Raw genomic sequence first — 27350 nt, forward strand, 5'->3', positions numbered from 1 at the left:
GACCTGAGCTGAATTTAGACACTTAACCAAGAGCCACCAGGTGCCCCAGGATTGTGTTTCTTATTAATTTTGTCTTGGCACATGACATTTGTTTAATAAATGCTTATTTGACTGCTTTTCTTACTAGCGCACTTTAATTTTTTTTAAATTTTTTTAAATTTTAAATTTAATTTTTAATTTAATTAATTTAAATTAATTAATTTAATTAATTTTAATTTAATTTAATTAAAATTTAAAATTTTTAATTTTTTTAAATTTAGAAAATTTTTTTGTTTATTTATTTTTGAGAGAGAGAGAGAGAGTGAGGCAGAGTGTGAGCAGGGGAAGGGCCGAGAAAGAGGGGGACACAGAATCTGAAGCAGGCTAGAGACTCCAAGCTGTCAGAGCCTGATGTGGGGCTTGAACTCACGAACCATGAGATCATGACCTGAGCCAAAGTTGAATGCTAAACCGAATGAGCCACCCAGGTGCCCCCACACTTTAATTTTTAAGTCTATTTTCCATCCCCATCTTTTGCATATTTGACAAGTACTTGCTGTTAAAAGACTTATTGCTAGTACTCTTCCTTACCTGGCAAATATAAAGTGAGGAAAGAGGGAGGATAACTCAGATACCAAGGAATATGATTGGGATGATTTAATTATCTCTCTAATAACATTTAGATGGTCTTCTGTTGCAGCTTTTTAAGTAATATGTCTGAAAACAAATCCTTTCTCTCTTTTTCTCCTTCTGTTTATTTCTGGTTGTGCTAATCTGGTTGTGCTACCATAAAGAAAGCTCTTCACATGACCCAACCTGTCTGAAGTTTTTCATCAGTTCTCCATCTCAGGAGACAGCTTAAGTACAGTGAAGGACTACTGCTATTTAAAGTGTGATTAAGTGGATGTGAAAGAATTCTACCTTTTAGAAGAATACTTAAATTTTTACAAACAAGAAATTGTCAGTTTACTAACCTCAGCAGTGGTTCACATTATCAAAACATAACTGTTTGAGGTCTACATTTTTACCCCTGACTGCAACTTGACTTTCTGCTTATCTTTTCATTAGATTTTGCTCCATGTTGTACTACTTTTGTTTTAAATATAATCTCATTCTAGAGTTACTTCCTTGCATGACCCAAACATCTCTTTTGTAAAACCTATGTTAGGTAAAAGTTTAGAGACTTTAAGACCTAGTAAAAAAGTGGTGTGTTAATTTATGGTTAATTAATAATGTGCCCACATTTTGTTGTGTGAATGTTTTGTTGAATGAAATTTGAAACTCTGGCTAATATTTATTGTTTTTTGATTTCTAGTATACTTGTTTAACCTATGTTTTAGAACATGCAGTTAAACTATTTAATTGAAATCATGAGGAGTCAGCTCACTGCTGTGAAACTAAGCTAAAAGCTTTATGCTAGTTATGAAAGAAGTAGTATATGCTACTTAATTAAGGCTTGAACATTTAAAAGAAAATAAAAATTTAAATGGTTTTGTTTTTAAAATTGTTCAGTTCTCTCGGATGCATTTTGATTTTGATGGTTTTTTAAAAAAAATTTTTATTTACTTTTGAGAGAGAGAGAGAGAAAGAGACAGACAGAATGCGAGTAGGGGAGGGGCAGATAGAGGGGGAGTCACAGAAGCTGAAGCACGCTCCAGGCTCCAAGATGTCAGCACAGAGCCTGCCCCAGGGCTCGAACCCATGAACTGTGAGGTCATGACCTGAGCCGAAGTCAGATGCTTAACTTGACTGAGCTGCCCAGGTGCCCCTGATCTTGATATTTTATAAAGCTTGCTAACCTACAGGTTAGCTTGATTTTAAAAAATGGGTATATTTTCCACAAGTTACCTTCTTATATGGTACTTAACTAATTTATTTCTGTTACTTGAATTGTTTTAAACAAAATATTATTGCAGCAGTGCCCTTGGTTAGCACACCTGCAAGTGTGATGACTTGCAGTTCCTCTTGCTGGTTTCTAGGATCAGCTGACATAAATCAGTGTGTGCTTAGGAAAGAAAAATATGGCACTTAGAATTCCTGTTTTCATATTTATACTGACAGTTTTTAAAAATTTTGCTACTTAGCAATAATATAACTTCTTAAAAATTTTAGTTATACTTCTGTATTTAAGGAAGAGGCAGTTAAAATAATATGTTCACACAAAAATTTATATTTCCTTTTATAGCCCCGTAGCTTCTCATTTTCTTCATTCTCATTAATTTATTAAAAATTTTTTTTGCAATAAGAATGCTTAAGACCTACTTTCAGCAACTTAATTTTCTTTTAATAATCCATTGTTGGATTTTTTTGTTTGGTTTGTATTTTGTTTAGCTTGATGTTTTGGTAATTTTGATGTAATCATCTAATACTTCTTTCTCTCTTATGCATGGGTTTCTGTACAAAACATACTTGCTCTATGTCTTAAAAACATTGTTCCATAGTTCTTCAGATACCAAGGTATTCTAAGGTAAACTATGTTTTGTCTATATCTAGTTTAGTTACAGGAAACTGAACAGTGGAGTTGTTCTTTGAATACCTCTGTCACAGAATTTGGGTGATCTTTTGTAGCTTAATGTTGAGAGCCCTCTCCCATTTAACCCTCCCTATTCATTATGATGAGCTTCTGTAAGTCTAGAGCATGTATGACTTCATACAGCCAAATTAGCCTATAATCTCCAACATGCCTTAAGCATTCCTTTTGCTAAGCTTATGCTTTTCCTTTTCCTTATTGATCATTCAGATTTTCTCTTCCCTTTTTCTTAAAAGAAATTTATTTATTTATTTATTTATTTATTTATTTATTTATTTGAGAGAGGGACACACACAGAGTGAGCAGGGGAGGGGCAGAAAGAGGGAGAGAGAGAATTCCAAGCAAGCTCTGCACTGTCAGCACAGAACATGATGTGGGTCTCAAACTCATGAACCATGAGATTGTGACTTGAGCTGAAACCAAGAGTTGAATACTTAACCGACTGAGCCACCCAGGCATACCCCTTATCCTTCCTTTGAGGCTCACTTGAGGTCTGATCCTTTCTATTATGTAGAAGCCTCTTCTCTTAGGACACTTGTCTCTGAAGCTTTGTATCCGTTATTGTGCTTTTGCTACATTGTTCCTCTTCCCTTTACCCAAACAGTGTGCATATACATGTACAGGTTTAAAGAGAATGGGTAATATTGTTGAAAGAATTAGGATGACTTTCACCTAGAGTGTGCAAGGATGTACTTTATGGCTAAGTGTACATGTTGATTCATGGATATAGCTTGGAAAATCATTATGCTATACCTTTAATCTATGGCTAACAGCTATGTAGAAGAAATCTTCGAAGATAATTGAGTAGTCCTAATGTATTACCACATTATTGCTAACATGTTGGCTTTTTTTTTTTTTTTAACCAGGAAGTTTATTATCTTTTTCTGAATGTCAAAATTGAGGTATATTTCTAAAGGTCAGGTCAGTAGTCTCTATAGGCAGAGGTCTGTATTTTAGGGATATGGCAAGTCTAATAGCACTCTCATAAGTACCTGGCTTGAATTTGTGATTTATTATTTTTTTTCTTAGTGGTTGATCTAATGCATAGAGGATGAATATTTTTAAAACATCTAATGACTGATAACAGTATGTGTAGAATATGAGGATATTTTAAAATGTTAAGAAATTATAGAAGAGTTGCAGAATACTTCAGGGTTCTTGATATCCTGTATCCAACTTCTGTTCACATTGACATCTTACAGTATAGTTGGTAACACAGCACAGTATAGTTGGTGTGGTAACAATTAGTACAACTGGTACAGTACTATTGGTAATTTTAGTACCATACTATCACAATAGTACTATTTTACTGTTGGTACAATATTATTAACTGAACTATAGACCTTATTTGAATATCACTAGATATTTTACTAGTGTACTTATTTTGGTTCAAGATTCAAGCTAGAATCCACAGTGCATTTAGTTTTTGTGTTTTTGTAGCCTTCTCTAATCTGTGATAATTCCTTAGTTCTTTGTTTCATGTCCATGACACCTTTGGAGAGTATTGATCAGGTATTTCATAGCATATTCCTGAGTTTGGAGCTGTCTGGTGTTTTCTCATAATAGACTGAACATATGCGTTCTTGGTAAGAATATCACAGATGTGATTTTGTGCCTTTCTCATTGTACCACAAGATGTCTAATGTCAGTATGTCTTATTACTGGTGATGTTAACTTTGACACTTGGTTAAGATGATGTCTCCCAGGTTTCTTCACTGTAAAGTTACTGTTTTCCTCTTGGTAATTTGTAAATGTCTTATGTGCAGATATTCTGAGACTATATAAATATCCTGTTAAAATTTTGCCCACTGATTTTCTGTCTTCTATTGATTTGTCATTATTCTTATAAACATTATTCTTAAAAACTATTTTTAGTAGTTTTCCTAGTTTTGCAAAATAATCTTTAAATTTTTTTTTTCAACGTTTTTTTATTTATTTTTGGGACAGAGAGAGACAGAGCATGAACGGGGGAGGGGCAGAGAGAGAGGGAGACACAGAATCGGAAGCAGGCTCCAGGCTCCGAGCCATCAGCCCAGAGCCTGACGCGGGGCTCGAACTCACGGACCGCGAGATCGTGACCTGGCTGAAGTCAGACGCTTAACCGACTGCGCCACCCAGGCGCCCCGCAAAATAATCTTTAAACAATCAGAATCTACATTTAAATAGTAATATACTGCTTAATGTGTGGTCTGATGGCCATATAACACTTTGTTTCTAATTCTTCTCTCCCATCTTTTGTATTTTTGTTCTCATGTTGTTTTAGTTTTGCATGTGCTATAAATACAATATGTTGTGACAGGTTTTGCTTCAAACAGTTTTCTTTTAGAACAATAAAATGTATGGAGAAAATAATTTTATTTTACTTAACATTTGTGTCCTTTCTTTGTGTAGATTTAAGCTTTTGTCTGGTATATTCCTTCTGCCTGAATTCCTTCCTTCCTTCCTTCCTTCCTTCCTTCCTTCCTTCCTTCCTTCCTTCTTTCCTTCCTTCCTTCATGTATGTATTTATGTATGTATGTTTATTTTGAGAGAGTGCAAGAGCAGGGGAAGGGTGGAGAAAGAGGGAGAGAGAGAGAATCCCAAACAGATTCTACATTGCCAGTGCAGAGCCCAACATGGAGCTTGAACCCACGAACCACAAGATCATGACCTGAGCTGAAATTAAAAGTTAGATGCCTAACCAACTGAGCCACCCAGGTGCCCCCTTCCTTTAATATTTCTTGTAGAGTAGATTTGGTGGCAATAAATTGTCACAGTTTTTTGTTTTTCTGAGAAAGTTTTATTCTTCATTTTTGAAAGATGCTTTCAATGGGTATGGAATTCTGGGCTGAAAGGTTTTTTTCTTTTCCCTTTAGCACTTAAAAGTTCTGTGTCACTCTATTAGCTTCTAGCTGGCATGGTTTCTGGAGAGAAGTCTGTTGATTTTCTTATATTTGTTCCTCTATAATATCTTTTTCCTCCCCTCTGGCTGTACTCAAGATTTTCTTTTTTTTGAATATTATCTGTCTGAGGCTGTGTGTGTGTGTGTGTGTGTGTGCGCGTGTAGCTTCTGTAGTTATGGTTGGTGTACTTGGATCTGTGGTTTTAAATGTCCTTTTTCTTTTTTTATTGAGACTAAATTAATATTACATATAGTTTGACCATATTAATGTGCAGGTGTTTGAGTTGATCTCATTTTGTGTTGTGTTGGATTTGAGATTTATTTCTCCTTTGGCTTTGCTCAGTACATCAAAGCCTTCAAATTCCTTTTGTGATACCTTGTGTTTAGGGTATTGACTGGTTTGCTGGAGTTTCTTTGTTTTTTTGTTGTTTTAATGTTCACTGCACCCTCAGCTTTTGGTTTTTCCTTTGAGCTGTGCTTCAGAGAGGGTGTCTCTTGCAGGTTACTTATAGTAACAATCTACAGTCTGTAGTAACAGTCTGCTAGCTAGACTGGTCATGGAGACCGGATGTCATTCTCTGTTGTTCTGACAATACTTCAGTCTTCTGTAGGCATTAAATCCCTGTGTCTTGGGTTTGTGGCCTTCTCCAAGCTTCTGTATCTTTCCAGCTATAATTCTGAGCCCAGCATGTTTTCCTGTCCCTCTTCTTGAGGTAGAGGGTTTTCCTCTTGTTTTCTCTTCTGGTCACCATGGACATGAGCTGTGCCCTAAGGTGACAACGTTTGTTGCCCTGTCCTCTCAAACTAAGGCTTTTGTTTTACAAAGGAGATGGAAGGGTCCTGAAAGAATTTTGTGCCCCTCACACAGTGTCTGCTGCTATTCTCTTTGTTTTGTACCTTAGTAGACTCTTGATTCTCAGGATTCTGCCTTTTTTTTTTTTTCTCTTGTGAGCACTTGGTGGGTGGTGGTCATGGAGAAAACAGCCTGTAAGAACTTGCAAACCCCCTGTATTGGCCTTAACTTCTCTCACCAGTACACTGTTAGTCTTTACCAATTTGTCGGTCATTCTTGAGTAACTCTTACCCTACCTAGTAAGCCAGTGCTGACACCTTGTCTCTCTCTGCATGTTCCTTTCTTAGATTTTAGGCCAGTTGTTTGCCCTGTGAAGGGGTTCCAGAAAAGTTATGAACTCGGGGGCTCTCTCCTTCCATTATAAGGTTGGAAGTAATACTCTTTTCTAGTTCTCTAATGATCGAATGCCATTATTTTGAAAAACCACTGTTTTGAGTTTTTCTTTCTCTAATAAATGTTTGGTAGGCGGTTTTTAAATTTCTGGATGTAAGGTCCTTCCTGGTTTTTTTGTTTTTGTTAGTTCTAATTCCATTGTATTGGATTTAGAGACTGTTGTTCTTAAACATTTCTACTTCATGGAAATTATGTGTCTTTATAACCTATGATTGATTTTTGTGTTTGTCATTGGCTCTTGAGAGAAGGTGTGTTCTTTACTATCAGAATGTAGAATTTAATATATATCCATAAAATCTTCTACCTCCTTTCTTATGTTTTGTCCACTTGATCTGTCTTGTATTGAGAGTGCTATATTTAGTCTCCTATTATTAGTGTATTTCTGTCTTTTTAAATACCTTTTAGTTTTTCTTTCATGAAGTTGGCTGCTATGTTATTTCACACATGCATATTCCTAAGAGTAATATCTTCATTGTGAATTGTGGCTTTTAGCATTATAAAGTGACCTTTGTAAAGAAAAGTGACCTTGTCATATTTACTATATATATACTACTCTTTTTGTCTTCATTAGCTTGATTTTTAAATTTTATTTTTAGTCATTTTGAGTTACTGTATCTTGGATGAATGTCTTATGTATAACATACAGTTGAGACCTCTTTCATGGGCCAAATTGAAAATGTTTTTTTAAACAGTTATGTCAGTTCATATTCACTAATATGATTGATGTGTTTCATCTCAGTAATGTCATAATATTTTATAATTATGCATACTTTGTTGTACTTGCTTTGCTTTCTATGAGGTGTATTTTCATTCCTTTTATTTACAGTTATTTTTCTTAAATTATTGGTATTTAAGAAGGCTTATTTGTTTGTTCTTGTGTTTACTTTTTTACTTGAACTTTTTTTTTTAATGTTTGTCTATTTTGAGAGATAAAGACTATGCGTGCAAGCAGGGGAGAGGCAGAAAGCGAGGGGGACAGAGGATCCAAAGCAGGATTTGTGCTGACAGCAGAAAGCCCAATGCGGTGCTCGAAGTCAGAACTGCAACATTATGACCTGAGCTGAAGTAGGATGTTTAACTGACTGAGCCAACCAGGCAGCCCAATACTTGAACTCTTTTTAATGCTTTTAGTCTCATGTTTTCTCTTCAGTCTGTTACTATGTGATTTATCAATTTTTAAGTATTACTTAAGTTTACCTTTTGCTATGGGCTTATTCTATTTTCCTCTTTTCCTTCTTGTATTTAAAAAATTATGTTATTTGTACTTTTTCAGAACACTTACATTTGTCCATTTGTCTTTTACTTTGTGTCCCATCTTTGTTTTAGTGGTGTTGGTTTGTTTGTTTGTTTATTTATTTATTTATTTATATTTTTATTATGAAATTTATTGTCAAATGGGTTTCCTTACAACACCCAGTGCTCATCCCACCAGGTTCCCTGCTCAACACCCATCACCCAACCACACCTCCTGCCCACCCCCCATAAACCCTCAGTTTGTTCTTAGTTTTTAAGAATCTCTTATGTTTTGGCTCCCTGCCTCTCTAACCATTATTTTTTCTTCCCCTCCCCCATGGTCTTCTGTTAAGTTTCTCAGGATCCACATAGGAGTGAAAACATATGGAATCTGTCCTTCTCTGTATGACTTATTTCACTTAGCATCACACTATCCAGCTCCATCCATGTTGCTACAAAAGGCCATATTTCATTCTTTCTCATTGCCACGTAGTATTCCATTGTGTATATAAACCACAATTTCTTTATCCATTCGTCAGTTGATGGACATTTAGACTCTTTCCATCATTGGCTATTGTTGAGAGTGCTGCTATAAACATTGGGGTACAAGTGCCCCTATGCATCAGCACTCCTGTATCCTTTGGGTAAATTCCTAGCAGTACTACTGCTGGGTCATAGGGTAGATCTATTTTTAATTTTTTGAGGAACCTCCACACTGTTTTCCAGAGTGGCTGCACCAGTTTGCAGTCCCACCAACAGTGCAAGAGGGTTCCTGTTTCTCCACATCCTCTCCAGCATCTATAGTCTCCTGTTTTGTTCATTTTAGCCACTCTGATTGGCGTGAGGTGATATCTGAGTGTGGTTTTGATTTGTATTTCCCTGATGAGGAGCGACATTGAGCATCTTTTCATGTGCCTGTTGGCCATCCGGATGTCTTCTTTAGAGAAGTGTCTATTCATGTTTTCTGCGCATTTCTTCACTAGGTTATTTGTTTTTCAGGTGTGGAGTTTGGTGAGCTCTTTATAGATTTTGGATACTAGCCCTTTGTCTGATATGTCATTTGCAAATATCGTTTCCCATTCCGTTGGTTGCCTTTTAGTTTTGTTGATTGTTTCCTTTGCTGTGCAGAAGCTTTTTATCTTCATGAGGTCCCAATAGTTCATTTTTGCTTTTCATTCCCTTGCCTTTAGGGATGTGTCAAGTAAGAAATTGCTGCGGCTGAGGTCAGAGAGGTTTTTCCCTGCTTTCTTCTCTAGGATTTTGATGGTTTCCTGTCTCACATTCAGGTCCTTTATCCATTTTGAGTTTGTTTTTGTGAATGGTGTAAGAAAGTGGTCGAGTTTCATCCTTCTGCATGTTGGTGTCCAGTTCTCCCAGCACCATTTGTTAAAGAGACTGTCCTTTTTCCATTGGATATTCTTTCCTGCTTTGTCAAAGATTAGTTGGCCATACGTTGGTAGGTCTAGTTCTGGGGTTTCTATTCTATTCCATTGGTCTATGTGTCTGTTTTTGTGCCAATACCATGCTGTCTTGATGATTACAGCTTTGTAGTAGAGGCTAAAGTCTGGGATTGTGATGCCTCCTGCTTTGGTCTTCTTCTTCAAAATTACTTTGGCTATTCGGGGCCTTTTGTGGTTCCATACAAATTTTAGGATTGATTGTTCTAGCTTTGAGAAGAATGCTGGTGCAATTTTGACTGGGATTGCATTGAATGTGTAGATAGCTTTGGGTAGTATTGACATTTTGACAATACTTATTCTTCCAATCCATGAGCATAGAATGTTTTTCCATTTCTCTTTATATCTTCTTCAGTTTCCTTCATGAGCTTTCTATAGTTTTCAGCATACAGATCTTTTACATCTTTGGTCAGGTTTATTCCTAGGAATTTTATGATTCTTGGTACAATTGGGAATGGGATCAGTTTCTTTATTTGCCTTTCTGTTGCTTTACTATTAGTGTATAAGAATGCAACTGATTTCTGTACATTGATTTTGTATCCTGTGACTTTGCTGAATTCATGTATCAGTTCTAGCAGACTTTTGGTGGAGTCTGTCGGGTTTTCCATGTATAATATGTCATCTGTGAAAAGTGAAAGCTTAACTTCATCTTTGCCATTTTGATGCCTTTGATTTCCTTTTGTTGTCTGATTGCTGATGCTAGAACCTCCAACGCTATGTTAAACAACAGCGGTGAGAGTGGACATCCCTGTCGTTTTCCTGATCTCAGGGAAAGCTGTCAGTTTTTCCCCATTGAGGATGATATTAGCTGTGGGCTTTTCATAAGTGGCTTTTATGATGTTTAAGTATGTTCCTTCTATCCCGACTTTCTCGAGGGTTTTTATTAAGAAAGTTTGCTGAATTTTGTCAAGTGCTTTTTCTGCATCGCTTGACAGGATCATATGGTTCTTATCTTTTCTTTTATTGTGATGTATCACGTTGATTGATTTGCGAATGTTGAACCAGCCCTGCAGCCCAGGAATGAATCCCACTTGATCATGGTGAATAATTCTTTTTATATGCTGTTGAATTCGATTTTCTAGTATCTTACTGAGAATTTTTGCATCCATGTTCATCAGGGATATTGGCCTGTAGTTCTCTTTTTTTTACTGGGTCTCTGTCTGGTTTAGGAATCAAAGCAATGCTGGCTTCATAGAATGAGTCTGGAAGTGTTCCTTCCCTTTCAATTTTTTGGAATAGCTTGAGAACGATAGGTATTATCTCTGCTTTAAATGTCTGGTAGAGGGGCGCCTGGGTGGCGCAGTCGGTTAAGCGTCCGACTTCAGCCAGGTCACGATCTCGCGGTCTGTGAGTTCGAGCCCCGCGTCAGGCTCTGGGCTGATGGCTCGGAGCCTGGAGCCTGTTTCCAATTCTGTGTGTCTCCCTCTCTCTCTGCCCCTCCCCCGTTCATGCTCTGTCTCTCTCTGTCCCCCAAAAAAAAAAAAATTAAAAAATAAATAAATAAATAAATAAATGTCTGGTAGAATTTCCCTGGGAAGCCATATGGTCCTGGACTCTTATATGTTGGGAGATTTTTAATAACTGATTCAGTTTCTTCGCTGGTTATGGGTCTGTTCAAGCTTTTTATTTCTTCCTGTTTGAGTTTTGGAAGTGTGTGGGTGCTTAGGAATTTGTCCCTTTCTTCCAGGTTGTCCAGTTCGTTGGCATATAATTTTTCATAGTATTCCCTGATAATTGCTTGTATTTCTGAGGGATTGGTTGTAATAATTCCATTTTCATTCATGATTTTATCTATTTGGGTCATCTCCCTTTTCTTTTTGAGAAGCCTGGCTAGAGGTTTATCAAATTTGTTTATTTTTTTAAAAAACGAGCTCTTGGTTTCATTGATCTGCTCTGCAGTTTTTTTAGATTCTATGTTGTTTGTTTCTGCTCTGATCTTTGTTTCTCTTCTTCTGCTGGATATGGGGTGTCTTTGCTGTTCTGCTTCTATTTCCTTTGGGTGTGCTGTTAGATTTTGTATTTGGGATTTTTCTTGTTTCTTGAGATAAGCCTGGATTGCAATGTTTTTTCCTCTCAGGACTGCCTTTGCTGCATCCCAAAGCATTTGGATTGTTGTATTTTCATTTTCATTTATTTCCGTATATTTTTTAATTTCTTCTCTAATTGCCTGGTTGGCCCATTCATTCGTTAGTAGGGTGTTCTTTAACCTCCATGCTTTTGGAGGTTTTCCAGACTTTTTCTTGTGGTTGATTTGAAGTTTTATCGGATTGTGGTCTGAAAGTATGCATGGTATGATCTCAATTCTTGTATACTTATGAAGGGCTGTTTTGTGACCCAGTATGTGATCTATCTTGGAGAATGTTCCATGTGCACTCGAGAAGAAAGTATATTCTGTTGCTTTGGGATGCAGAGTTCTAAATATATCTATCGAGTCCATCTGATCCAATGTATCATTCAGGGCCCTTGTTTCTTTATTGATCCTATGTCTGGATGATCTGTCCAATGTTGAAAGTGGAGTATTAAAGTCCCCCGCAATTACCACATTCTTATCAATAAGGTTGCTTATGTTTGTAATTGTTTTATATATTTGGGGGCTCCCGTATTTGGTGCATAGACATTTATAACTGTTAGCTCTTCCTGATGGATAGACCCTGTAATGATTATATAATGCCCCTCTTCATCACTTGTTACACATTTTAATTTGAAGTCTAGTTTGTCTGATATAAGTATGGCTATTCCAGCTTTCTTTTGACTTCGAGTAGCATGATAAATAGTTCTCCATCCCCTCACTTTCAATCTGAAGGTGTCCTCAGGTCTAAAATGAGTCTCTTGTAGACCGCAAATAGATGGGTCTTGTTTTTTTATCCATTCTGATACCCTATGTCTTTTGGTTGGCGCATTTAGTCCATTTACATTCAGTGTTATCATAGAAAGATAGGGGTTTACAGTCATTGTGATGTGTGTAGGTTTCATGCTTGCAGTGATGTCTCTGGTCCTTTGTCTCACAGGATCCCCCTTAGGATCTCTTGTAGGGCTGGTTTAGTGATGATGAATTCCTTTAGTTTTTGTTTTGTTTGGGAAGACCTTTATCTCTCCTTCTATTCTAAATGACAGACTTGCTGGATAAAGGATTCTCGGCTGCATATTTTTTCTTTTCATCACATTGAAGATTTCCTGCCATTCCTTTCTGGCCTGCCAAGAGTCAGTAGACAGATCTGTCACTAGTCTTATCGATCTCCCTTTATATGTTAGAGCACGTTTATCCCTAGCTGCTTTAGAATTCTCTCTTTATCCTTGTATTTTGCCAGTTTTACTATGATATGTCGTGCAGAAGATTGATTCAAGTTACGTCTGAAGGGAGTTCTCTGTGCCTCTTGGATTTCAGTGCCTTTTTCCTTCCCCAGTTTAGGGAAGTTCTCAGCTATGATTTCTTCCAGTACACCTTCAGCAGCTTTCCCTCTCTCCTCCTCCTCTGGAATCCCAGTTATGTACAGTTATCCAATTATGTACATTATTTCGTTTAATTATGTCACTTAGCTCTCTAAGTCTCTCCTCATCCTCCTGAATTTTTTTATATCTCTTTTTCTCAGCTTCTTCTTTTTCCATAATTTTATCTTCTAATTCACCTATTCTCTCCTCTGCCTCTTCAGTCCGAGCTGTGGCCACCTCCATTTTATTTTGCAGCTCATTTATAGCATTTTTTAGCTCCTCCTGACTGTTTCTTAGTCCCTTGATCTCTGTAGTAATAGATTCTCTGCTGTCCTCTATACTTTTTTCAAGCCCAGCGATTAATTTTCTGACTATTAGTTTAAATTCATTTTCTGCTATATTGCTTAAATCGTTTTTGATCAGATCGTTAGCTGTCGCTACTTCCTGGAGTTTCTTTTGAGGAGAATTCCTCCATTTCGTCATTTTGGATAGTCCCTGGCGTGGCAGGGAACCGCAGGGCTCTTCCTCTGTGCTGTCTGGAGTAACTTGCGTTGGTGGGCGGGGCGCAGTCAGACCTGATGTCTGCCCCCAGCCCGCTGCTGGGGCCACAGTCAGACTGGTGTGTACCTTATCTTCCCCTCTCCCAAGGGCAGGACTCACTGTGGAGTGGTGTGGCCTCTGTCTGGGCTGCTTGCACACTGCCAGGCTTGTGGTGCTGCTTCGATGGGATCTGGCGTATTAGGCGGGGTGGATCTGCAAGGTGCACAGGGGCCGGAGGGCCAGGCTAAGTTGGCTTTTCCTTCGGTGGTCCGCTTCGGGAGGGGCCCTGCGGCACTGGGATGGAGGCTGACCCGTTGGAGGCATGGATCCGCAGAAGCACAGCGTTTTGTGTTTGCTCGGTGCAAACAAGTTCCGTGAGGGGAAGTGACTCTCTTTGGGATTTTGGCTGGGGGATGGGTGAGGGAGATGGCGCTTCCCATCGCCTTTGTTTCCCACCAAGCTGAGCTCTGTCCTCTGGGGCTCAACAACTCTCCCTCCCGCTCTCCGAATAGAGCTGTTGACATAAAACATTCCAGATGTTAAGTCCCACTGGCTGTCAGAACATGCTCTGTCTGGCCCCTCCGCTTTTGCAAGCCAGACTCGGGGACTCTGTCTTGCCAGGTTGGCTGGCTGCCCCTCCACTGCCCCGGCTCCCTCCCGCCACTCCGTGTAGCGGGCACCACCTCTCCGCCCTTCCTACCCTCCTCCATGGGTTTCTCCTCCAAGCTTGGCTCCAGAGAGTCCGTTCTGCTAGATTTCTGGTGGTTGTCAGGGTAAATTAGGCAGATGTGGGTGGAATCTAAGGATCAGCAGGATGTGGTAAAGCCCAGCGTCCTCCTATGCTGCCATCTTCCCGATTTCATTTCCGATACAGTGTGTAGTGGTGTATATTTATATATTCTTTTAAAAAAATGTTTATTTTTGAGAGAGAGAGCACAAGCAGGGAGGGGTAGAAAAAGAGACAGAGGATCTGAAGCAGGCTCCGCACTGACAGCAGAGAGCCTGATGTGGGACTTGAATTCAGAAACCACAAAATCATGACTGGAGCCGAAATCAGACACTTAACCAACTGAGCCACCCAGGTTCCCTATATATTTATATATTCTTAAAATATTTATCATTGATCCTTGCACTAAATTTTTCTTAGTCATCAGTTGGTTGGATGAAGATCTTTGTCTAGTGTATTTCTCAAGAAGGGCTAAATACTGCAGAATTCCCTAAGTTCTTATATGTTGAATTTTTTGTTTTTTCTGTTATCCTATATTTGAAGTTTGGCTGCGTATAAAATCTTTGGTTCATATGTTCTTTGCATTTATAAAAACCTGCTGCTTCACTGTCTTGCTTTATATATTGGTTTTGAAACTGATGGTAGTCTTACTCTTTTGCCTTTGTAAGTTATTGATATTTGCTTGGAGGCTGTGAGGATTTTTCTTTATATTTGAAATTTAGTAGTTTTAGTAAGATATGTCTCCGAGTTGGTCATTCTGAGTTAGTGTTCCCCAGGTCTCCAGTGAACTTATTCAGCACATACACAGTCATGTCTTTTTGTATTTCTAGAAAACTTTCTTAGATTATAGTTTTAAATTTTAGTTCTGTTCCATTGTTTTCTGTTATAGGAACAAGGCAATATGATATAGTTTTAAATTTTAGTTCTGTTCCATTGTTTTCTGTTATAGGAACTAGGCAATATGACTATTATTACTTTATCTCTCTTCTACTTTCACTATTTTCTCTCTGATCTCTTTTTTTTTTTTCATTATGTTATTTTCATTCTCTTGGTTGTTTTCCTGCCTTTCTTCAATGCCCGTCATTAAATTTTGTTAGCATCTGTTTTCCTCTGGGTACCTTGTGACTTATTCTTTATTTGTGAGAATATCTTGTGTTTTTTTTTTTTTTTTCTTCTTTTCCTTTTCCTGAGTACCATCAACTTTCCTTTCTCCCTGATCTTGTGGTGGTTGTTCATAGTTTTTCAACTTTTCTGATTCAAGGTGGTTTTTCCCCAAATGCTTATTTAAGTACATTTAAATATATTGTTTGGAGTATTGATTTATAGCTTTTTCCTGCTTAATGGTTGTTTTTTGTAAGGAATTTCCCTCAGTAGATATGTATGGAATTTCATTTCGTGATGTTTTTTGCAATAGCTCTTAAATATTTGTTGATTTGTCTTTGTATATTCATGTTCATTTTTATGGTAATGGTGTGGATCACAGTATTTTTATTTAATGGCGCCCTCTTCTGTCAGTTTAGCAAAATTCAGATACCTTAAGCCAGTTTTTTTTTTTTTTGGTCGGTCTGTTTCAGTGTGTGGGGGGAGTTGAAGGGTAGTAAATAGTAATGAGTGCTGCTTTGATTTCATGGCTCTCTTTTGTCTTATAAAACACAAAATTTTCCCGTTTTGCTTCTTTTCACCTTTACCACTTGACTGTCAAAGGGAGCCTTTCACTTTCCTTTCGCTTTTTCTCCACAGTAGCTATGTGTTTCTTAGACTGCCTTGTAATCATGCCTGCCCTTATAAATTGTACCTTTATAAGTTCCTTTCCTGTAATCTTTGTGCTTATCTGTTTGTACCTTTTTAATGTTTTTAGACAGAACTTATGGTCTTAGGCAATAGTTTAAGAGCAGTTTGTAGTCTACTTCTCTAGCTTCCCTCTTCTGTATTCCCCTCAGTTTTGTGAGACTGTGTTGTGGGGGAGCAGCGGGACCAGGAATATGAGAGACCATGCTCTGGGAATTGGTAATTTTCCTCTTTTTATTCAATTATCTTGAAGTTTCAGTATTCTCTTTCTGGAAGTCATGATGAAGTCATGATTTTTGTTTTGCTTTAGATCCCCTTTGTTGTTTAGTATTGTTTTGGATTGTGCAACAGTTTAGCTTCAATCAGGATACAGAAACCCCACAGTGGGTTAAAGAAGTGACATTTAATGCAGTGAATTATTAACTATGATAAAGGAGTAAGTATAAAATATGAGAAAAATCTATACTGTACCCTAGGGCTAATAGAGAGTACCTAAGAAAGGACAAACTTAGGACGTATTCATACCTTTTTGGAGAAGCAGTTCAGCTCATTGAACTGGAGAGAAGTTCACTGGCTAGACCTGAACTGGTTTGTAGTCATTGGGTAAGTAATTGGCACCCTCTGGTGGCAGATGGGGGAGTAAATCAACAATCAGTAGTGTGGGTGTGCAGTGTGCTTGCTCAGAGTTGGGAATCCTCTGGGCACAGGCAAGCTGAGTGTAGAGGATGGGGGACTTGTAGAAGGAGCAGCAACGTGGTGTGAACCCTCTGGCCACAGGTGGCTGTGCAGAGCGGCTTGCAAGAAGGAGTCAGGGCACTAGTTAGAGGGCAGAAAACCTTTGGAGAGTTTTCCCATGGAGAAGACCATGAAAAGATTATCACTAACCCAAGACCGCATAGTTGTAGATGGACTATGTTCTGGGCCCATGACTGAGGTAGAACTCCATTGAGTGTCCTCACTTCCCACCCACATTGCCAGCATCTGTGCTGCAGCTGGAACCTACAGGAGAGAGACTTTTTCCTCTGCAGTGTCCTTCCAGTATCCTCTCTACTGAGAAGACATTGTGCTCACTTTAAAGAGAGACGTTAAGGAATTCTTTTTTTTTTTTCTTTTGTCATAATTAAAGTGTGCATTCAGACCTGAGAGTCAATAAATTGATAAATAACACAGATGGAAATATTGGATGGCAGATAGTTAGGCACCCACTGTTGACTGGACCCAGTACTCCTATTTGGGGGACAAGACTTGATACACTTACACAAAGTATAACAGGATCTTTTGGTCAGTAAATAAAATGAAGTCCAGAATTCCATCAAATTTTATATAACTGTATCTTTTTTTCTTATTAAATTCTTCATTTGGAATGCCATCCCTTGGCATTTCAAATCTTTCCTTCCAGCCTGTTAAACATTTATCTGCCACAGGCACCCTCTGTTAAAATCTTGATCTTTGCCTTTTTTCTTTTCTTCTTCTCTTTCTCTTCCTTTTTTCTTTCTTTCTTTCTTTCTTTCTTTCTTTCTTTCTTTCTTTCTTTCTTTCTTTCTCTTTTAGAGAGTGAGAGAGCTGGGGAGAGGGGAAGGGAGGGGAGAGGGAGAGAGGGAGAGAGAGAGAATGAGAATGAGAATCTTAAGCAGGCTCCACGCTCATCATGGCTTGAGCCAAAATCAAGAGTCAGGTACTCAACCAACTGAGCCACCCAGGTGCCTGACCTTAGCCTTTTCATTACCAGTCACTGCCACCTCTCTCATAATCTTAATTTCAAGTATTCCTCTTCCTATCCTTTAACAACCTGACTTGCACAATCCTTCAAGCACATAGGATCTATAAATTCATGGGTCCTGCCACCTTTACTCTGGCTTTCAGATCCTTTGTATCCACTTTTCCTAATTTCTTTGTTGTTGTTGTTGTTGTTGTTGTTGTTGTTGTTGTTGTTGTTTTTCCATCATTACATTGACAATACTGCGGGGCCAAAACTTGAAGTCCAGGCCTCCTGACTCTAGATTCATATTCCACTATATTAAAGATGGCAAACTGTTTTAAGATGTAAGCCAACTTTTTTTTTTCACTGTGTGCAAAGGCAATTGATAATGTATACCTCAAAAAGTGTGTTAATGTTGATAGGATCATGTTTAGATTTAGCAGAAAAAAGTGATATAATTGCTTCTGAATATCTACAATAGACATATATGTCTCATTGTAGCCAAATTTATTTCAGTGTGTCTTTAAAATGAGTTGTGAGCTAACATCATCCTCTTTTTTTAAAATTTTTTTTATTTTTTATTTTTTTTATTTTTTTCAATATATGAAGTTTATTGTCATATTGGTTTCCATACAACACCCAGTGCTCATCCCAAAAGGTGCCCTCCTCAATACCCATCACCCACCCTCCCCTCCCTCCCAATCCCCATCAACCCTCAGTTTGTTCTCAGTTTTTAAGAGTCTCTTATGCTTTGGCTCTCTCCCACTCTAACCTCTTTTTTGTTGTTGTTTTTTCCTTCCCCTCCCCCATGGGTTTCTGTTAAGTTTCTCAGGATCCACGTAAGAGTGAAACCATATGGTATCTGTCTTTCTCTGTATGGCTTATTTCACTTAACATCACACTCTCCAGTTCCATCCACGTTGCTACAAAGGGCCATATTTTGTTCTTTCTCATTGCCACGTAGTACTCCATTGTGTATATAAAACACAATGTCTTTATCCATTCGTCAGTTGATGGACATTTAGGCTCTTTCCATCATTTGGCTATTGTTGAGAGTGCTGCTATAAACATTGGGGTACAAGTGCCCCTATGCATCAGCACTCCTGTGTCACTTGGGTAAATTCGTAGCAGTACTACTGCTGGGACATAGGGTAGGTCTGTTTTTAATTTTTTGAGGAACCTCCACACTGTTTCCCAGAGCGGCTGCACCAGTTTGCATTCCCACCAACAGTGCAAGAGGGTTCCTGTTTCTCCACATCCTCGCCAGCATCTATAGTCTCCTGATTTGCTCATTTTGGCCACTCTGACTGGCGTGAGGTGACATCTGAGCGTGGTTTTGATTTGTATTTCCCTGGTGAGGAGCAACATTGAGCATCTTTTCATGTGCCTGTTGGCCATCCGGATGTCTTCTTTAGAGAAGTGTCTGTTCATGTTTTCTGCCCATTTCTTCACTGGGTTATTTGTTTTTCACGTGTGGAGTTTGGTGAGCTCTTTATAGATTTTGGATACTAGCCCTTTGTCTGATATGTCATTTGCAAATATTGTTTCCCATTCCGTTGGTTGCCTTTTAGTTTTGTTGATTGTTTCCTTTGCTGTGCAGAAGCTTTTTATCTTTATAAGGTCCCAGTAGTTCATTTTTGCTTTTAATTCCTTTGCCTTTGGGGATGTGTCAAGTAAGAAATTGCTACGCCTGAGGTCAGAGAGGTCTTTTCCTGCTTTCTCCTCTAGGGTTTTGATAACATCATCCTCAATGGGGAAAAACTGAGAGCTTTTTCCCTGAGATCAGGAACACAACAGGGATGTCCACTCTCACCGCTGTTGTTTAACATAGTGTTGGAAGTTCTAGCATCAGCAATCAGACAACAAAAGGAAATCAAAGGCATCAAAATTGGCAAAGATGAAGTTAAGCTTTCAGTTTTTGCAGATGATATGATATTATACATGGAAGATCCGGTAGACTCCACCAAAAGTCTGCTAGAACTGGTACATGAATTCAACAAAGTCGCAGGATACAAAAGCAATGTACAGAAATCAGTTGCATTCTTATACACTAATAATGAAGCAACAGAAAGACAAATAAAGAAACTCATTCCATTCACAATTGCACCAAGCATAAAATACATAGGGATAAATCTAACCAAAGATGTAAAAGATCTGTATGCTGAAAACTATAGAAAGCTTATGCAGGAAATTGAAGAAGATATAAAGAAATGGAAAAACATTCTATGCTCATGGATTGGAAGAATAAATATTGTCAAAATGTCAATACTACCCAAAGCTATCTACACATTCAATGCAATCCCAATCAAAATTGCACCAGCATTCTTCTTGAAGCTAGAACAATCAATCCTAAAATTCATATGGAACCACAAAAGGCCCCGAATAGCCAAAGTAATTTTGAAGAAGAAGACCAAAGCAGGAGGCATCACAATCCCATACTTTAGCCTCTACTACAAAGCTGTAATCATCAAGACAGCATGGTATTGGCACAAAAACAGACACATAGACCAATGGAATAGAATAGACACCCCAGAACTAGACCCACAAACTTATGGCCAACTAATCTTTGACAAAGCAGGAAAGAACATCCAATGGAAAAAAGACAGTCTCTTTAACAAATGGTGCTGGGAGAACTGGACAGCAACATGCAGAAGATTGAAACTAGACCATTTTCTCACACCATTCACAAAAATAAACTCAAAATGGATAAAGGACCTGAATGCGAGATAGGAAACCATCAAAACCCTAGAGGAGAAAGCAGGAAAAGACCTCTCTGACCTAAGCCGTAGCAATTTCTTATTTGACACATCCCTAAAGGCAAGGGAATGAAAGCAAAAATGAACTACTGGGACCTTATAAAGATAAAAAGCTTCTGCACAGCAAAGGAAACAATCAACAAAACTAACAGGCAACCAACGGAATGGGAAACGATATTTGCAAATGACATATCGGACAGAGGGCTAGTATCCAAAATCCATAACGAGCTCACCAAACTCCACACCCGAAAAACAAATAACCCAGTGAAGAAATGGGCAGAAAACATGAATAGACACTTCTCTAAAGAAGACATCCGGATGGCCAACAGGCACATGAAAAGATGCTCAACGTTGCTCCTCATCAGGGAAATACAAATCAAAGCCACACTCAGATATCACCTGACGCCAGTCAGAGTGGCCAAAATGAACAAATCAGGAGACTATAGATGCTGGAGAGGATGTGGAGAAACAGGAACCCTCTTGCACTGTTGGTGGGAATGCAAATTGGTGCAGCCACTCTGGAAAACAGTGTGGAGGTTCCTCAAAAAATTAAAAATAGACCTACCCTATGACCCAGCAGTAGTACTGCTAGGAATTTACCCAAGGGAGACAGGAGTGCTGATGCATAGGGGCACTTGTACCCCAATGTTTATAGCAGCACTCTCAACAATAGCCAAATGATGGAAAGAGCCTAAATGTCCATCAACTGACAAATGGATAAAGACATTGTGTTTTATATACACAATGGAATACTACGTGGCAATGAGAAAGAATGAAAGATGGCCTTTTGTAGCAACATGGATGGAGCTGGATAGTGTGATGCTAAGTGAAATAAGCCATACAGAGAAAGACAGATACCATATGGTTTCACTCTTATGTGGATCCTGAGAAACGTAACAGAAACCCATGGGGGAGGGGAAGGAAAAAACAACAACAAAAAAGAGGTTAGAGTGGGAGAGAGGCAAAGCATAAGAGACTCTTAAAAACTGAGAACAAACTGAGGGTTGATGGGGGTTGGGAGGGAGGGGAGGGTGGGTGATGGGTATTGAGGAGGGCATCTTTTGGGATGGCACTGGGTGTTGTATGGAAATCAATTTGACAATAAATTTCATATATTGAAAAAATAAAGTATAATATGTATAAAAAAATAAAATGAGTTGTGATCACTAGTATGTTTAAGTAGCAAATATAGATTTTTGGTTTTAGACAGAGATCACTGGCAGTGGTAACATCTCTGTTTCCAGCACTTGCCATAGTATTCTATAATGCTAATATATAATTCCAAAATGAATGTATCGCCTTCACTTCTTAATTCGAATGAGGAGCCAACCGGGAAAGATTTGAGGAAAAAGCATACAGACAGAGAAGAGAGCAAGTGTGAAGGCCCTGAGGTGAGGGTCAACATGTGTTTGAAGAAGAGAAACAAAGTCTGATGTGGTCAGAGTACCATGAGCAAAAGAGAGAGAATGCTATAAGTCAGATCAAGAGATAAGGACCTGATTTTATAGGACCCCATGGGTGAGTATTTTGGGTGTATTAAGAACATTTCACTTTGGTAACTCAGAATCCAAAAATGATTTTCTCAGTGTATGAAACATTTAAATACATGCTTAAGAGTGATATAAAATTGTATTGGTTTGGGTTACAAAGTAGTGTTCTCTTACAGTAGACCTCTAATGACAAGCTCTGTAAAACCTCATTGCTGTTCTGAAGAAATCATTACCCAGACCTTCAGTTCTTTTTGTGTCTTTCACCATTTGGACTGTCTTGATCTAGGAGCTCAAAATCTAGAGTTTTACATCAGAATGAAATTATTGGTTCTGGTCAGTGGGAAGGAGTTAAATACTCTGAATGAGTATAATGAGATTTTTGCAGTTAGTATATCTGGACTCAGTACTATCTAGTGGACAAGACTTGATACACTTACATCAAGTATAACAGGATCTTTTGGTCTATAAATAAAATTAAGTCCAAAATTCCAAGTAAGTTAGAAAGTATAATGAGGCCTTTGCATTCCCAGTCAGTCAGGAAGTAAAACAGAGTCCAAATCTCTTACTTAGTCTGGAAATGTAATGATCCAGCATTCTAGTTAGTCAGAAAGTATAGTAGTCCATAACTTAGATATTGCTTAACAATTGGTATGAAAGTTTGATGGAATGCAGGAAACAAACTAATGGCCAAAATGTTTTGAAATCATTAATTCATTCAACCCACACTTAAAAAAAATTTTTTTTTTAATCTTTTTATTTATTTTTGAGAGACAGAGACAGAGCATGAGCATAGGAGGGGCAGAGAGAGAGGGAGACACAGAATCCGAAGCAGGCTCCAGGCTCCGAGCTGTCAGCACAGAGCCCGATGTGGGGCTCGAACTCAAGAAACATGCCCAAGCAAACCGACTGAGACACCCAGGCGCCCCTCAACCCACACTTTTGATTGATCTCCTTAAAATGTTATGTTGTATAGCTGGGTTTTTCTTCTGACCTTAATAACTTCTTTTTAAAAAATATTTTACTATCTGACATTCTCTCCAACTATTTCTGTCTCTTATCATATTGATTGGCTAATTCAAAATGCTGCTTTTCCATTAACTTCATATCTTTTTCTCTTTCTTTGTTAGTCAAAGACCTAGAGTACTTATCTTATCTTACATTTTACTAAAACTGTAAAGACAAACAAATACAAAACATAGCTAGGTTTAGCCTGTTTCTTGTGATTAATTTTATTTTAAAAATATAATTATGTTTTGATTCATGAACAGTACATTGATATTATTGAAAAAATTGAAAACTACATAAAAGCATGTTACAAGGGAGAAAACTACATAAAAGCATGTTACAAGGTCACTTATAATCTTACACTACAACTTTTGTTGATATTTTCGTATATTTTTGTGTAGTCTTTTTTTTTCCCTTTCTTCTATGCTTATGTATAAGCACGTGTGCATATATATAATTTTTTAAAGCTATTTTGCATCACAAATGCCTTCAAATCTTTTGAAATCTATAGATGAGAGAAAAATGCATAAAAGTTAAAGATAATATTTTACATATATTTTCAGGGGGATTCTGGATTCAGTCTATTATCACAGGTCTTTGTCATTTATTATCATGTTTTGTTTTGAGGCTTATTCTTTTAGATCTGCAGTGGAGCCATTGCTGCCTCAGATCTTTGGGCTACGCTAATGTTGTAGTTTAGATGTAAGGTTATAGTTATCACTCTCATAGTTCATGTTCACAATTATTTTTGTCAAAGTATGACATCCCATGCACCAAGGGGCTGGGTCTGGAGGGATTTTTAGTTTCAGTAATACATAGTATCAGTACCAATTTACATCAATAGCCCATGTTATAATTTCTTAAAAAATTTTTTTTAAAAACATTTATTCATTTTTGAGAGACAGAGACAGAGTGCGAGGGTGGGGGGATGGGCAGAGAGAAAGGGAGACAGAATCCGTAGCAGGCTCCAGGCTCTGAGTTGTCAGCACAGAGCCCAACGTGGGGCTCGAACTCATGAACCTCGAGATCATGACCCGAGCCAAAGCTGGATGCTTAACTGACTGAGCCACCCAGGCACCCCTGTTATAATTTCTTATTGACTGAGTAGTATTACATTATAGGATGTACCATAATTTGATTAATTCTCTATTGGAATACACTTAGGCCTTTCTTAATTTTTCTTTGTTGTAAACAAAATAGCGATGCAGTAAATACCTTTCTATTTACTGTCTGACAGTTTGCTTGGAAAATATTCCTATAAGTGAAATTGCTCAAATTTGATATGAATTGCCTGGTTGCACTTGAGAAATGTATCAATTTAGAGATAACAAAGTTTATCTTTGCTAACACTAGGTATTATGGAATATCTTTATTAGCTATAATTTTTATAAAGTGAAATGTACAGATCTTAAACATATAGTCCGAAGAATTTTGGCAATTCTATACACCTATATAACTAATACCTGCTTCAGTGTATAGAATATTCCCATTATCACAAAAAGATTCCTTTTTAATCTTCTTTATGTGTTTATAGGCCATTTATTTATATTCTTCAATGATATATCTATTCAGGTCTTTTGTGTTATATTTGGATTGATTATTTTACTGAATTATGAGTTCTTTATGTATTCATTACATGTATAAATATACTAGTCCTTTGTCAGATACATTTACCGTAGATATTTTCTTCCAGTATATTGCTCACCATTTCATATTCTTAATGGTGTCTTTTGAAAAACAGAGGACTTTAATTTTGATGTTCAGTTTATGAACTATTGTTCATGCTCTTATGTCCTGTCTAGGAAATTCTTGCCTTACACAGATCACATAGATTTTTCTTCTGTGTTTTAGCTTTTATGTTAACATTTTGAGGAAATTTTGGTGTATGGTGTGAGTTTAGATTTGAAATTCTTTTTATTTTTTTTTGCCAAGTGGATATCCAGTTCTTCCATTATCATTTTTGAAAAGATTATTCCTTCCTCATTAAATTACCTTATCACTCTTATTGAAAATGAATTAAACTTACAGAAGTGTTCTATTCTGGCTTTGAGGAATGGGTTTGTTCATAGTGCTGAAGTATAGGGAATCAGGATCTAGGCTTTTTATGTCTTCAGGTAGATTAATTTTGACATGATAAGCTTTCATTTAAAAATTACATGTTTTTTTTTTTTTTTTTTTTTTTTTTTTTTTTTTTGCCTGTTTTCAATATGTTGGGATGGCTGTCGTAGAATCTGATTTGTAATGTACTTGTTTTCAGCAGAACATGTTCGGATACCCCCCCGCACCCTCTTTTTAAAACTGCTGGTTTTGTCAAATTATCTACTGGTATTGAGGAATAAACAGGTTAGTAGCCATCTGGAAGTAGTTGTTAGAAGGACTTGACAGGTAATTAGCATCCTTAGGACACCCCACTCTTCCTTTCTGTGAAAGCATAAGATGCTGGGATTATCAAAATCAGATCAACGATATTTAGGCCATTTCTCCATTGCTTATACGTATTTGCTGACCTCTTTTAGTGATAAAGGCCTTATAAAATTCTGGTTGAATAAAACACCTAGAGATAAAGTAATTTGTATAAACATGAAACAAGACTCAAGTCTATAAATACCAGACTTCCTGTATACCAGAAAGTTTTGTGTATATTGAATGTTTGCGAGTATGTGAACTTGGAGTCTGTGGCTGGCTGTCCTGTAGTGGCCATTTGCTTGGTGTTGGTTTCACCAATATAAACTAATGTAAGCAAATGTGTTTTATGAATACACAGCCACTTGATTTTTATTGTTTTTGTTTATAAAATAATAATAGAAATTTAGGTACCACAGAAATGAACTCCCTTCTTCCTGTTTTTCTTGCATAGTGCCAACAAAAATTGTGCAGTCAGTGAGCAAGGAACAGGCTAATAAATGTATATTCCATTTTGTGAACAAACAAACAAACCTTTCAGCTCCTTGCTATAGAGAGTTCTTTGTGCTCTGAGCACATCAAGAAAGGAACTGAGGTCTTAGGAGTACCTATTAGTAGAGCTAAGTTAGTTAAATATATTCCCCCTAGTATTTTAATAATGAACATTTATTTCAGTGGTTTATACCTTAATGGTGAATACTGAGAACTTATCTTCAGCTTCCAACTTTACTATCTGAAAGATTGGTTTGTGTTTTAAGTTTGATTTAGGTACTTTTATTGTTATGACTTTGAAAATTATTATTAATTAATAGTAATAGTGATATATTATTTATAGTTATCACATTTAAGGAATTTTCAAAATGAAATGAAATCCTTTGTATATATCACTCTGAGAAAAAATTATGATTTTCAGAATGTTTATATTTGCAAAACCGGTAGCATTTATGGTAGCAATTGATTGTCACATATATTTTTTGGAGAGATTCCAAAATAATTTTTATTTCTAGTTACCACCCTACACATGCCAATTTACACGTTTATACTATAGCTTTCTGTGGTTACATGGGCTTTTCAGCATAAAATTTTCTTACCAATTGAGAGCTTTGAAAGATATCAGTTGTTGAATGTTAGTTACAGATTTTTCACTTTTTTTTGGGAAAAAAAAAAAAAAAAAAGGAAACATCTCCCATCTGATGCTGTTTGCATGGTTTAGCCCTGTGGTTCAGTCTGTAAAATCATCCTGTTGTACTACACCAAAGAATGTTTGCAGGAGGAAAAAAAAAAGAATGTTTGCAGAGTTGAGCATGTTATAATTTGATTTTTTGGGTGTGGTGGTGGGAGGTACTTTATGGTTTTATTTATTATAAAATTTTTTTTTAAATGTCATTTATTTTCTTAGAGACACAGACAATATGAACAGGGGAGGGGCAGAGAGACAGGGAGAAGAGAGAGAATCCCAAATAGGCTCTGCACTGTCAGCACAGAGCTTGATGTGGGGCTAAACCCACAAAACCATGAGATCATATCCTGAGCCGAAACCGAGAGTCAGACACTTAACTGAGCCACCCAGGGGCCCATAAAAAAATCTTTTTTTTAAGTTTATTTATTCATTTTGAGAGAGAGACAGTGCGAGTTGATTGAGAGAGGAGAGAGAATCCCAAGCGCAGAGCCCCATTGTGGGGCTCAAACCCATGAAGCCGTGAGATGATGACCTGACCCAAAACCAAGAGTCGGTTGCTTAAGCGACTGAGCCTTCATGGTTTTAAAGGGCACTTAGTATAAAGAAAACTGTGTTTTCTACTATTTTCATAAAGATGATGGTTGAATTGAGTTTATGGATTGGGTATGTATTAGAGACGAATTGTTATTGATAAGTGTTGGATCATAGAATTATGCTTCAGGTGTTGCCTTTGAACTTACATAATGGAAGTTATTTGAGTAGTTTTTTAGAACACATAGGTTCCACATTAAAATCAGTACATGTAATATGTTATAAATTTCATAAAGAAAAACATCACCTTTGTAGTATTCTTGCCAAAATATTTAAATGAGCCTAATCATGAGGAAATAATCAGACAAATACAACGGTGTGTTACTGTATAAAATACCTGGTTTAGCATTTTTAATGACATATAAAACAACACACACACACACACACACACACACACACACACACACACACACACA

The 27350-nt window shown here is 37.4% G+C and overlaps 1 protein-coding gene across 3 annotated transcripts in view; it reads left to right on the forward strand.

Annotated features, from left to right (window-relative positions):
- The window catches only part of FAF1 (Fas associated factor 1), a 527970-nt gene that overhangs the window by 85839 nt on the left and 414781 nt on the right, over positions 1 to 27350 (forward strand). The window lies entirely within an intron of this gene.

This window comes from Panthera uncia (genome assembly GCF_023721935.1).
Source record: "Panthera uncia isolate 11264 chromosome C1 unlocalized genomic scaffold, Puncia_PCG_1.0 HiC_scaffold_4, whole genome shotgun sequence".
NCBI classification, from domain to species: Eukaryota; Metazoa; Chordata; class Mammalia; order Carnivora; family Felidae; genus Panthera; species Panthera uncia.